The sequence below is a fragment of the Neomonachus schauinslandi genome, chromosome 9 (genome assembly GCF_002201575.2).
Source record: "Neomonachus schauinslandi chromosome 9, ASM220157v2, whole genome shotgun sequence".
Taxonomy (NCBI): domain Eukaryota; kingdom Metazoa; phylum Chordata; class Mammalia; order Carnivora; family Phocidae; genus Neomonachus; species Neomonachus schauinslandi.
The window spans coordinates 71,864,245-71,878,272 of NC_058411.1; the positions used below are offsets into that span (position 1 = coordinate 71,864,245).

General features: G+C 49.2%; 1 protein-coding gene across 1 annotated transcript in view; it reads right to left on the reverse strand.

The window, feature by feature from the left end:
* The window catches only part of LOC110585438 (T cell receptor alpha chain MC.7.G5-like), a 403,737-nt gene that overhangs the window by 155,297 nt on the left and 234,412 nt on the right, over positions 1–14,028 (reverse strand). The gene's annotated exons all lie outside the window — the stretch shown is intronic.

Here is a 14,028-nt window from a genome sequence, read left to right on the forward strand (position 1 = left end):
ACCACCACTGAGTGCTTACCGAGTGCTTCCTATGTGCCAAGCATAGTTCTAAGTGCATGATGTGTAATAGTTCACTTAATTCTTGTAATGATTCTCTACAGTAATTATGATTATTATCATTATTTTAATTAAAAAATTTTTTATTAAGTAATCTCTGTGCCCAACATGGGGCTCAAACTCACGACCCCAAGATCAAGAGTTGCATGCTCCACCGACTGAGCCAGCCAGGCAATGACTATTATCATTATTTCATAGATGAGGATAGCAAAGCATAAAATAACTTGCCCAAGGTCCTATAGCTAGTAAGTCAGTAAATGGAAGATCTGGGATTCAAAACGTAAGAAGTCTGGATTTCAAGTCTGAATCTGAGCTCAGTCCGTTGGTACTATGCTGCCTACTCTACATCTATCTATTTATCTAATCGAGCTAGTTTCCCAGGGATGTATATATGTATATTTAATATATTTTTTTCAGCTTTTTAGAAATGATGATAGGTTTTCAAGGGTCTGTGATTAAGATGTTGATCGTTGGCTTTGAATTTGTATGTGTGTCCAATTCATTTGTCTTTCTGGGTATTGGGGACTATGCTGTTATTTGTCAGGTCGAAGATTCAAGTAATTCCACAGTATTTAATTTCACTGCTCATGGTTTAGCAAGATAGAAGTGAGGAGGCTCTACTCTCTGAATACATTTTATTATTATTATTTTAAAGATTTTATTTATGTATTTGACAGAGAGAGAGACAGCGAGAGAGGGAACACAAGCAGGGGGAGTGGGAGAGGGAGAAGCAGGCTTCCCGCGGAGCAGGGAGCCCGATGCGGGGCTCGATCCCAGGACCCTGAGATCATGACCTGAGCCGAAGGCAGACGCTTAACGACTGAGCCACCCAGGCGCCCCTACATTTTATTATTTGACAAGTGCTTGTTTTCTATCTTTGTATCCCCATAGCACTTAGTATATTCATCTGTAAACCACAAGGTCCCCTTAGTTTTGAATGAATGAACCGAGGAATGAATGGGGCGAGTTCAAGACGACACTGAACACCTTCTCTCTTGTTGGATGACGCTTTGGATTTTCAGCACTGAACTTGCTTGAGGCTTACAGTTTTTGTTCAGTGTGATACACAGTCTGTATCATGGTGCCAGAGAGCACAGTAGTAAATGGCTTTGTCTCTTGGCTGCACATGCTTAATGGTTAAGGTGCTGGAGGACAGCTCTCTGTTCACAGACAACTGGTAACGCTCCGATTCCATGGTGCCTTGAGATGTATGGTTGATATAGGTGAGCCTTTGGTCAGCTCTTTGCAGATACCAGTACACAGAGTCATAATTCCCATCGAGAATATTATATTGGCATTGAAACGTCACATCTGTCCCGATCATGGCAGCTAGGTCGGAAGACTGTATAATTTCAGTCCTGCAGGAGCCATCTGACAAAGGAAAAAGGATAGGAAATGAGGACTGAGAAGTGGAGGGAAATCGCACGGACGTACCTGGGAGCCACTTACAGAGGAAGGGCAGCACAAGGCAGAGAAGCCGGGACATGGTGCGTCTGCGGTTCTTCTCCGTGCTGTTTACCACGAAGCCTACTTTGCATGCACGATGCACTCGGGCCACCTTATCTGCAACAGCCATGTGGCTGCTTCATTGCTGCAGCAATAAAAGAAAGAGGTCCTTGGGGGTGGTTGGTGCTTGCGCTATCGAAACACACACTCGGATTCGTTCAAAGGCAGCAATCCAACAGGCCCCTTTTGACGAGGTTCTGGTGCCCCTCTGCCGCTCGGCACCTGTGTTTTCAGCAGATGGTGCCATTCTCTTATCAGCCCCAGGAGGCTGATCCTTTGAAAAGAAACAACCGGGGAGATAGTCTTTTGTTGAAAGACATTTGGGGGGTCACGATCTCTGGGGTCCTTGTTCCTGAGTTTTGGGGCTCTGACATGCACAGAAGGATGAGGAAAGGTCCGAACAGTCCTTCTCCTGGACGTCCTGTGTCTTTTGTGGCCCACCTAGCAGCTTCTGCTTCTGGGACCCACTCCTCAGAAGCCAGACAGGGAGGAAGTAATCTGTTCATTTTTCATTAATTGATTAATCAAGCAAGTGTCCATTTATCAGATATTTATTGAGTGCCAATGGTATACAAGCTTTCCGCTGAGTGCTGAGGATGCAGTGGAAGCAGAAACCAGCCCAAGTTTCTGCCACTGTGAAGTTAAAATTCTGATGATGATGTTTAACTTCAGGCAAGAGAAGGAGGTACAGCCCACCAAATAATGTATAGGAAGCTGGGCAAGGGCGGGGGAAGGGGCTTCTGAGGTCTTCCTGAATCCAGGCAGGGCTTTCTCCGGTCAACACAGCTGGTTGTGAGCTCACCGTGGAGGAGCGCAGACTGCCGTTTCCCCTGGCGACCCGCACCCCATCCAAGAATCAGAGGGCTCCATTTCTACCGACCTTCCCTTATCGCCATTTTCCTATCGAGGAATCATTCTATTTGTTAACGCCCCAAAGTCTTGGAGTTCCTGATTTAGCACTGTTACCGTTCTATTCTTGGAGCAGAATCAGCTTGGCGGCGATTGTTCCCACTGTGAGGATAACTGCATCTTTTGTGTGATGGCTTCCTTTTCTTTGTGTACACAATGACTGCAGAGCCAGGAAATTTTAATTTGGGATAAATAATAAGCTCTCTTTAGGGCTGATCTTATTTTGAGAGTCAGGGCTGATGGAGGTCAAGAATTCTTTTTTTCTTTTATCGCCTTTATCAAAGCTTTTCCTCCTACCTCTGCTCCCATCTTACTTACCTCATCTTTTTCCTTGTCTCTTTCCCAAGACTACTCATCTTTCTGCAAGATATTCTCATGAGCAAATTTAAAGGCGTAACAGGACGGTGGACAAAAAAACAAGGAGACACTCATCCCAGAATGCCTGGACTCAGGATGACACAGAAGAGAGTTGGGGACAGCTGAGGCCACACAGACTCACACCCAGGGATGTGGAGGTGGGGGCTGGTGGCATGGCAGGGGGTGTGCCTGTGGAGCCGTGTGACGGGGTGGCAGGGGGTCCTCCAGGGGCATGGCCATAGCAGCGTGAATGATGTTTGGGAGCTGGTTGGGAAGATAGATGTGTGCTCCTGGTGACTGCAGAAAGGCTCACCAAAGATTCCTAGGGAGAAGGCTGTCCCTGGTGGCGGAGGAAACGTCATACCCAAAGCCATTTTACAGGAAAGGGGCTCTAACTTTTTAGGAGGATTGACACCTTAAGCCTTCATGTATTAAAAAACAAGTAGGAATTAATTTCTGACAGAAAGGCCATGGAACATGGGAACGAGAGAATATTCCAGCATAAATTTCCAGGATGCCAGAAAGAGGCCATCTCTCCCTTCTCCTTCGGCTCCCGCGTATCATTCATCTACATGTGAAGTGTCTCCCGAATCTCTTTCCTCTTTCCAGGTCCTTATTTCGGATCCTTCTCACTGTCTACCTCACTTTTTACATGAACTTGTTATCTGATCTCACTGCCACGGCAGCACGAAAAATAAAACCCACCAGTTACGAACCAGGGCTGCGTGGCCCTGGAATTGTAAGAAAGGCCTGTGGTTTCAAGGGAAACCATCTCAGACACTTCTCCCCGAGGACAAGGTGTCAGAAGGTTGAGAATTTGGGAAAGAAAGATTATGGGTTTTTCAAAATCACAAGCCCGCCATCAGTGTCAAACCTGGACATCAGACCTAGTATCAAGGCCTTGGGCATTATCCACCCACCACAGACCAGGACCTGGCAACCGGAGCCTGAGACAGGTCTGTATCTGAACGCAGGAGCTAACCCTGGGGACCATCCTTCTCTTATGTATTGTCTGTCAATCTCCTCTCTTCTGGAAATTTCCTTATGTTGTTTCTTCCAGGTACAGAACTGAGACACTACCCTGGAGGCCTGTCCCTTAATCACAGTGAAGGCATCTTGAGAGAGTACATAGGCTAGGACATGCTGAACATATGATCAACTCAACTCCCCTGGACAGTGATAGACAAATGCTGTGTTGGAATGAATTGTTTTTTTCAATTTCTGTTTGCTCTCAGGAAAGGTATCTTTTGATTTACAGTATTTTTATGAGAAGGATGAGGACCAGCCATGTCCTTTGAGCACCTAGCTTTGAACTGGATAGTGAAATGTCAGTTAGATATTTTCACAAAAGGGACAACTTATAAAGGGAGGACTTTTCTTTCTTCCCCCCTCCTGCCTTTGGCTGGAGAACTGCTCCTTGAAGGCTCTTGGGGGATGTTGGGGTTCCGTTGGTAGAGTAGAGCCTCTAGGTGAAGTTTAGAGTGCTCTTCTTTTGTGGATAAAACTAGAGTGAGGTTGAGAATGTGTTTATTCACATCCGAAACAAATATCCACTCATTGCTGTGGAGATGATGAAGTTGTCATAGAACTAAATGCAGATGTTATACACTAAGATGGTAAATGTTTGATTAAAAACTAATTGGTGTCTTTCTAATTAGAATTAGGGGCAGATTCCACCCCCCCCCCCAGTATGAATTTAATCAGGGCCATTGGTGTCCCGTATGTGATATTCTAGGATCTAATAACACCGTGTTTGCCCTGTAGGGCCACGAAGGCCAGACTCCATCTGAGAGAGTGGGGGGTGCGGGGAGAGCCTCCCAGCTGGAAATGACTTTTGCCACTGTCCCTCGACTCAGGGCAGGAAAGGAGCTAGTCTTAGACTCTGAACTTGGAGACGTGGGGACATCTGCAGACTTTTATTGAGGCACAGACTGGTCCCTGCTTTGTGAAAGCCCGTGGGGAGACAGAGAGGGCCTTATGTGGTTTTGGGGTCTCAAAACGTGCACTTCTTTCTCTCCTCATGCGTATAGCTGTGCTCTAAATGATGGCGGCAGCAGGCTGTGTCCACACTGACATGGGATCTGTGGGGGGCGGGTAGAGGCGAGAGTAACCTGGAGATGAGCCTCAGCAGATGACCCAAGGTGGCCTGAGGAGCAGTGCTGGCTGAGGGGAATTGTCAAGCCCCACGGGGCCCCAGCATGGGACAAAATTACCACAAATCTCCTGGGGAGTGAAAGGCCGCTCAGTATTCCCACATTAGAGGCTGTGGTCTCTGTGAGCTGGATGTTAAGGAAACAATGCCTGTATTTTTTTAATCCACAGGCTGGTGAGGTCTGAGGACACATGGTTGACATAATGAAGGCCTTCTTAAAAGTAAGAGATTGAAAATCTTGAGGTGGCTTTTGAAATAACATCTGTACCACAACAACCACTGTGCTAATCAATAACGCGGATCTCCTTAGCGCTCTCCAGGACTAAGAATGCTCAGCAGCTAGTTGAAAACAGCAGCAAATCTGGTCACGGCCCATTTCGATTATGTGCATGTATATATGCTTGCATCCACTCATTCAACAAACATTATTGCCAAGCCCCAGGGGTACTGCCAAGAGCTTACATCTGAGCGGGTGGAGAAAGGTAGGATTCTGCAACCCCTGGTCAGAGACACAGATTGTTCCCGGTTAATGACATGATGAGGCGAGTTTTCCTTTCAGTCTCTTTCCCAGGGGATTGTGCAACCTAGGGAGCCAAATCCGCTTTCCGTTGAACTGCCTTTTGTTCCTATGATGCCAGGTGCAAGGAGCTGTTGTAACAGGCCTGGCTGTGCTGGTGCTTCTCTCGGGGTGCTCCTGTGGTCCTCGGTTTTGGCTTCCAACCAAAGGCTGCATCCCGCTCTGCCCCAGCCTGGTGGGCACAAAGATGGAGCAGGCTCTTAAAGAGCTTTGGTTGGTCCAGCACTGCCCTCCAGTGGTCAAATGTGGGCATTTGGGGGAATGTGGTGTCTGTGGCTTAATGAGGGGACACAGGACCGGCTCCCCCCAGATGAGCTTGGCCAAGTAGGAACCGGAAGCTGTAACTGAGAAACTAAAGTAAGGATTAAGATTCATCAGGTAGGACCGGGTCCCTGGAGTGGTATGCGTAGAGAGAACCAGAAACGAGGATCACGCCTGTTCCTCCGTTTGGGTTTTGCCAGGAGAAGTAATTACTGGCTGACAAGATGACGGGGCTGCCTTGGGGTTTAGTAAGTGTGGTGGTGGTGATGGTGGGGTGGTGGCCTAGAGCTGTAGCCCCTGTCCTCTCAGTCCAAGGTTCTAGGAAGACTTATCAAGGTTCTAGGAAGACTTTGATCTACAATAAATATCTTCAGATTGATGGGCAGTGCAAGAATGAACACGAATCTCCTGAAAGGACATCAGATGCAAATTTGTGTGTGATGAACTTTTAAAAACTTCAGTTTGCGAAGGGGTCTAGTCCGTAGACCTACCTGGAGTCTGCTCTCAGCACCCCTCCTGGCTCCATCTTCCCACGTCGGTCAGGTAGGTGGTGCGGGAACTCGACTTTGGAGGCAAGTTTCTCGTTCTTAGCATCAGGAAGTCTTCCCCTCAACCCCCCATTGGGTCAATGCCACTGGAAGATGTCCAGCACAGCAGGACACCGTGCTGTCTCGCAGATCATGGATCCACGAGTCAAGGCTGAAGTAGCCTTGGCAGCCAAGCTGCTCTTGGCAAAATCTGCAATTAGTGCAACGTTCACTTCCTTCTTTCTGCGTCATCCTAGTGTCCTTCACATATATCATCACTTGCCTTGGGAGGTCGTGGAAGCAATGGAGTTTCACTCTGCTCTGCTTTATTTCTTCTGGTTGATCTATCGCCTGGCTTCCTGGACCTCCAAGCTTGAAATTTCCCCCGTCCCTGCCCTATTGCCCCTCTGCCCAGCTCCTCTGCAAATACAGAGGAATGGGTTAGGGAAACTTCCCGATCAAATTAAAAAATGTTATAAAACAAACAGTGGTTGGTTCAGGAGCTTAGTAACTGTAGCATAATGCCTCAGTGGTCCAGTCGCTCCCATTGCTGCCTGTAAAATCCAAGCATCGGAAGCTCTAAGGGAGAAGCCCCTGGTCTTTGTGGTATACACGCTGTTCACACTGTGAGTCGAGGGCAGGAGGTCTGAGAGCAGTGTGACGGGCAAAGACGGAACGTGGGCTCCGGGGTTGTTGGAGTCTTGGAGGATACAAGCCACAATTCCTCTGTGTGCACTGGTGACTGGTTAAACCGAAGCTTTCTGAGTTCAGGAAATGCGCCTTTCCTGCTCTCTCTCCGAACTCCAATGCCTTGGACACAGTAAGCAACCGATGATAAACAGATTGCCCCACAGCACAGGGGGTTAAGAGACGATGCTTTAAAATCCAACAATCCTGAATCCAAGCTCTTTTATTTCAGTTTTCCCTTTTCTTTTCCTTTCATTTCCTTTTTTTTTTTTTTTTAAAGTAGGCTCCCTGCCTAGTGTGGAGCCCAACGTGGGGCTTGAACTCACGACCCTGAGATCAAGACGAGCTGAGATCAAGAGTCAGATGCTTCATCCACTGAGCCACCCAGGTGCCCCCAGTTTTTTTTTTAGGCAAGCGTCCTAGCCTTTCTGAGCCTTGGGCACCTCATCTGTAAAGCAGGGATAATAATATCTGCCCCCTCCCCCCTCCCCCCGCCCCGGGCATCTGTGAGGCTCTGAGGAGCTGGTCCATGGGAAGCCCTGGGCATTGTGCCCGGCACAGTCAGTGCTCAGTTAGACGAGGTCTTTTATTCCTCTCGTGTGTGCATGTGCAGGTCTCTGTGGGTGCGTGAGGGTTTTCTAGTCAAAGCCCGACTTAACGAGCAAATAAAATCAGCTCCATTTCAGAAAATAACCATGTGCAGGCATGGGGTTGAGCAGATTCCCTCCCTAGACACCCTTGGCCCCTTCTTCCTATAACTGGAAAGACTTTGCCCAAATTTTCAGGAACCAACAGACTCTTGAACCCTGTCCAGAATGGGAGGACCCTCTGCACCCATAGAAGCTCTCGGTTGCAAGAGGCCTGAGGTGGCCGTGGCGGACCCTCCCCTTTTGCTTTGAGCCCGAGCACTCACTACACAGTTGGCATGGCTGGCTCTTCTGCTCTGCATGTTTGTGACCTACCCGGTCTCAGGAGCTGCCAACACAAGAGAGACTCCGAGGCTTTGTATTCAATCATCATTGAGAGCCTATTAGGAGAACAAGGTGCCATGCGGCCACTTGAAACGCTGAGTGTCTAGAAATGGCCATTACAGAGAACAATCGTTCCGCTTGGCTGACTGGGGCCAGGTCTATGGCTTTAGAGCAATTGTCGCAGATGCTGAGTGCGGGGGCGCATTCATTTTTGTGCTCAATAAAACTAGTTTTATTCAGGGAAGTGAATTGTTATCCCCTTGGGAAGAGTGAAGGTATAAAGACAGGTTGTAATTCTTGGAGAATCAAATTCCTCTGTAGCTGGAGATGGAGCGAGAAAGAGGGAGAGGGCTGGATGAAAGGGAGCTCTGTGGTCCTGGGAAGGCCTGGGGTAATTAGGCAGCTTGGATTTCTCCTGGAGCTTCACGACGGTGCCAGATCTGTCCAGGCCCTCTGTGCACCACCCCGCAGAGCTCACATCCAGAGTCCACCTCCTCCCCACTGTGGCTGTTCCTCATGTCTGGGAATACATCAAAAGAGGCTTGATATTCATAATTGCTGTGAGTCATTTTCACATGGAGCTGTGGGGAGCTGCCTTCACCACGGCGTGCTCTATTCAGCCCTTTGTAGGAGCAGCTGAGCTGAACCAGTTCCCCATTATGGGCGAGAGTAGATTCCTCCTGGGAGACCTGGATTTGGCCCCAGACCCCTGTGCAGAATAAAATGGGTCTTTTTTATTGAGAAATAGTTATTAAAACATCCTCCAGTCTTGCCTATAGCATCTCCACCGCCCACAGAGACAGCTCAGTGTGATCTCTTCCAAGAGAGTGTGGCCACCTCCAGGCCCTGCTGTGAGTGTCAGTAACATCAGAAACTCCCCTGTTTCTCTTGCTCTGAGGACAGAGAACACCAACAAGACTCCAACCACGACCACATTTCTTCCCAACCAGAGAAGGAAATTCTGCTTTCTCCTGCTGAGTGTGGCTATCGTTGGAAAAAGCATCGTGTGTGACACTCTTGGAGGGCTGGCGGAGACTGGTGAAATTAAAGCCACAGGATCATAGAGCTGGAAGGGGCTTAGTCATCATCCAATTCTAGCTCCTCAAATTACAGATGAAAAAATGAGGCACAGAGAGGTTAAGGGACTTGTCTGAGGTCACACAGACAAGTGAGGATTTCTAGCATAGAGCCTCGTTTTCCAAAACAGGGAGGGAAATAGTGGCAGGTGAATCTTGCTATTACTTCTCCACCGGAGATAGTGTCAGAGGTTCGAACCTATCGGAAAGGGATGGGGACCCGGAGACACGAAGTTGTATCTCAGCTTTGCACCTCAGTTTCTCTGTACGAAAAATGGCTGTATACAACCTTGGGTTGAGAGGGTGGGAGAATTAACTAACGAATGGTCAGGCTGAGCGGCTGGGGCTGGGGCAAAGTGTGGGGAGTGGGAAAGTGTGTGGAATATGGAAATCAAATAGAGTAATATCTCCTCGCTCTCTGCCCTGGTCACAGTCTGTCAGGAGAAACCGCTCTCCAAGTGAAAATATTTCATGGTCTAGCAGGACTGGACTGCTCACCTTTGCTTGGGGCAGCATGTTCCCCTATCTCTGTGCATTTGAATGCATTTTCATTATACCATACATCTTCAATTCAGCCAGAAAAGCAGGCAGGCCTTGCTCTTTAAAATGTCCGGAGCTCCCATTCCCATTTGGGGTTTGTGGTGAAAGGTCAGACTCCAGTGCTGTCTGGTGGTAATTGGGTTCTGAATAAATGAGGCCTCAGGGACTGCCAGGGAGACCAGCGAGCTGCCAAGCCGGGCCCGGAATGAGTCTGGAGGCCACACAACGTCCCTTGGCAAGGTGGCCCTGGTGGGCTGGGCTGCTGGCATTTACTGGAAACCTGCCCGGCAGCCCCCAAGGGCTGATGCTGCGAGCCCAGAGGCCCACGTCCCTACATCAGTCTTCTCAACTGCTTTCTCCTGTTATTACCTTGTCAACAGTGGCATCCAAGACACAAAGGACAACTCTGCATGATGATGCAGTGAATGGCTAGTTAGGTGCCTCCTGTTTAATAACCGGAGAAATATTGCTGTGCGGCATCTCTCCATATGCTCTGGCATCCGTGTCTGGCATGTAAGGGACTCATTTTCTTCACATACCTCATTAAAGATGTAAAGCAAAATGGAGGGGCTGCAAACCTCACCCTCCCACCCCCCCACCAAAACACCCCAGCCGCATGGAACTCACTTTTCTTACCCTCTGCTGCCATCTAGTGGCCACTGGCCCCTTCTCTACATTGTCGTCTCCCACGTCTCTGTCGTGGGGCTGAAGCTCCCGCGCCTGGGAAGCAGGAGTGAGGCGGTTACATAAACCACACAGCCAAAGGATCTCTTTGGCTCCTTGTTGTCGCAGAAGGTCCCCTTTCCCAACATCCGTCCGGACCACCCTGGTGCTGCCTCCTGGAGCCTGAGAAGGTCCTTTCCCCTCTGTTGATTTTTTTTTACAAATCTATCTTCTAGACTCTTAACTGTTAAATCTTGAAAATCTGGGACACTAAACGTGTCTTGCCAAAAGCCGTCGTGAATTCTGTGACTCGGGCCAGACGGAGTCCCACCCCGCGTGCTGTTATTTCCCCCAACATCTTGAGGAATCCCCAGAGGCTGGGATGGAGAAAGTCACGGTGCCCCAGGGGAATTCCACGGGTCTTTTCAGCTGCCTGTCACTTACTTCCATACTGTCCTTGCAGGTGGAAGCTCGCTTCTGTCCGGGTCCCACTCTCTCAACTCAGGGTCCCAGGTTCCCAAGACTGACCTTATTTGACATTGGCTGTCTTGCCTGTGATGGCACCAGAGTGGGTTTTTAGCCCGTGTTCATCAGCTTGGGTCTTGGGCAGCTATGCTGGGATGTGTGGGTAGCTGTGAATCACTCCCCCAGATGGAGGACCCAGTGCAACACACCACAGCTCACAAGACGAGTGAGCGGAGAGCAGATAGGGCCCGCGCCAGCTGCAGGGTTTTGGAACGGGCTGCAGGTGCCTGTGCATCACCGTGGGCTCCCGACTCGAGAGGAGGGTGACTGCATCTCTGGGCTGGGGACTGAAACACAAAGAGTGATGTTGCTCTTTGTCGTCAGGCCAAGCGGTTAATGCCCTTCTCTTTCAGCCTTGGCATGTGTTGGTTAATTTCATTAATTGATTCATTCTTCCATATGTACTCAGCTCTAGAATATGCAGTGAAGTAGACACAAAAAGCAGCGTATGACACAGTCTCAACCTTTAAGGATCTTATTATCTAGAGAAGGAAGGAAGGAGCACAACAGTTAGAACAGTACTGATGGATTCTCTAAATGAGGACATCACTTACACAGGAAGTAGGGATTCCGAGAAGAGAGGGATCACAGGCAGTTAGAACAGCTGGGGAGCATGTCATGGAGGTAAATGATTCAAACTGCCCAAGGAATTGGGGGTGATGGTGACATGTTCTCTCCGGTGTGGTCCACCTAGGTCCCCATAGCTAGAGATTCTGCTCCGGCGGCTCGCCACTCTCCCGGGGTCAGAAGACACAGGGAGACACAGGGTGAATCTCCCAGGACCCCCCCATTTATTGATCTGTAACAGATTTCTTCCCTTTCTCGACACTGCTGTTCATTCATTGGTTTGGCGTGTCCTTCATTTATTCATTCAAGAAACACATACTGCTCTAGCCTGAGGGTTCTAGAAGTAAATCCACAAGAAGTTCTAAGTTTTCACACCAGCTTGCCCCTGAACCAGAGATGAGCTAAAATCATTGTCACTTTTGTCCCCATCTTAGGTCACCTCATTGAAGTACCGGTTGGTTCCTTATTGCTTTTAGAAAGCTGCCCATGTGGTCGTCCGCCCCTGTCCTGCTCCCCCAGGAACACTTCGGGCAGAGATGCAGCCCAGCTCTGCTGCTGTCTGCTCTCACAATCCTCCATACTCTCGTCTCTGGGGCTGCCTCTGGGCCGGTTCGCAGGGCTTCCGGTCGGCAGGATGGACAGAGAGGACACTTCATGGGTCGTGGGGAGACAGAAAGTCTAAAAATAAACAAAGAAAAGACTCTTTGATTTAGTCTTGGTTAAGAGTAAAATAGACTTTAGTTTGCAATGGTGTTTGATATGCCTTGTGAGGAAGAAATCCTATTATGTCACATTTTCAAAAGTCTGTGCTGCTCAGATAAAGATATTTACATTCCGCGACCGCGATACACTCACGAGCTTGGTGAGAAGCAGCTGTTAAGAGACCAGGCAGTTGGGGGAAAGGTTTTATGTAATTTAAATTTACACAGGTTTGGCCTCTTCTTATGTTTACTGACGAGGAGCAAGAAGCTCTGATATCAACTCTTCAGGAATAGAGCTTGTACTGCAAAGCGTTTGATCACAAAGAGCTCAAACAAGTATTGTGTTGTTCATTTAATCCTCAGAATGTTTGTGTAGGAAATATAAGTTGTTGAACTGAGTTGTAAAGGAACTCACAAAACTTTTAGTACTTTAACTTTCTCTCCTTCCCTCTCTTTCTCTGTGTGTGTGTGTGTGTCTTTTCTTTAGTCGGAAAACCGTAGACATCCCTTTCTGTCCCTCTTCCTTCCCCTGGAGCCTCGTTTTTCTTTTAGCAAAGCACACGAGATAAGGGGCTCTAGGAGATGTACCCTGGAGCCTCGTTTCTCTGCCGGTTGTGTGGTTGGGGGTTTATATTCTGGAGACAGAGACTGCCAGGAGAGAGTAGGCAGCAGGTAATTCATGCCTCCCTGCAGGTGAGGAGCATGGCGCTCTTTGGCTTCACTGAGTCCTGGAGGTGGGCTGAGTCACCTTGGTGGTATCCCCACGGCCCAGCACAGGCAAACGGCCCTCCAAATGCCGTCAGCTCCCGGCTTTGGAACCAAAGTAAAACCAATGATCGGAGTCCCCATGCCTCAGTTCCCTCTTTTTTCCTTTCTGAAAATATCACAAATCAGAAGAAAAATTCTTTTCAGTTTCATGGAGTTGTGAGGGTAGCGTGTCACGTGACGCCTGGTGTGGATTAGTGGGGCCCACAACCCCTGCGCTGTCCTCCTCCCTTTAGGCCCCATCAGGTCTTCTCTGGGATTATGTGAGTTTAACTCCAAACTTGCAGGCAAGCAAGTGGGCAAGGGAGTTTGTCCCTGAGTGTTTTCAACTTTCCTACAACACTCACTCCCTTAACTCTCACAACCAAGCGAGGTATGTGTGATATTCCTATATGAGAGTGAGGGGGCCCTGGGCTGTTCAAGGAGTTCCCTATAGTCTTAGAGCTAATAAGAGCGATTTCTAGAACCAGAGGCAGTGAAGAAGAGAGGGTAGGTCCATTCTCCTCCCACTGCTCTGCCTGCCACTGTCTGTCTGAGGGAGGAGTGGTGTGGACATGGACGATGTCTCAGCTGTGTCCCGTGGCCTTGGAGCCCTGCTCCTGCGACCTCAGGCCCCCCAGCTGGGCAGGGCAGGATGCCGGGGACAGCCTAGTCACTAGCATAGTCCTGAGCACCCCGCTGTCGCTTAGGGTCCTTAGGGCCAGAACCAGCCAGGGTCAGCAGTTCCTTTACCCTGAGGAGGAGGGCAGGGGGCGAAGCAGATACCTAGTCTGACTGCAGCACTCTATCCTCCAGCAGCCTAGGCCCGAGTGAGAACTTCAGTGGCGGGGTGAACTCCACGCAGATCCCTTCTTCCCTTCTCTTTCCCGCAGGGGGCTGGGAGGCTCCAGTCTCTCATGGGCTCCTCTGAAGTAGATGTAGGAATCCCCACAATCACAGGGGACCATAAAGAGTAGGGGACTTCCACCCCTTTGGAGAGGGAAGTGACAAAGTTCGCTGTGACCCCAGATTCCTTGGCCTTGGCTATCCCCCAGGGGCTCAGCAGGGGGCTTGTCCATCGACAACAGACTCTGTTTGGTTTTGGAACACGTCAGAAGAATTGACACGGATGTTTGTGAAGCAGGGAGAGGCCACAGAAGTCACACTACAGAGCAAGGCATCAGCAGGTAGAGCTAGGACAAGGGTGA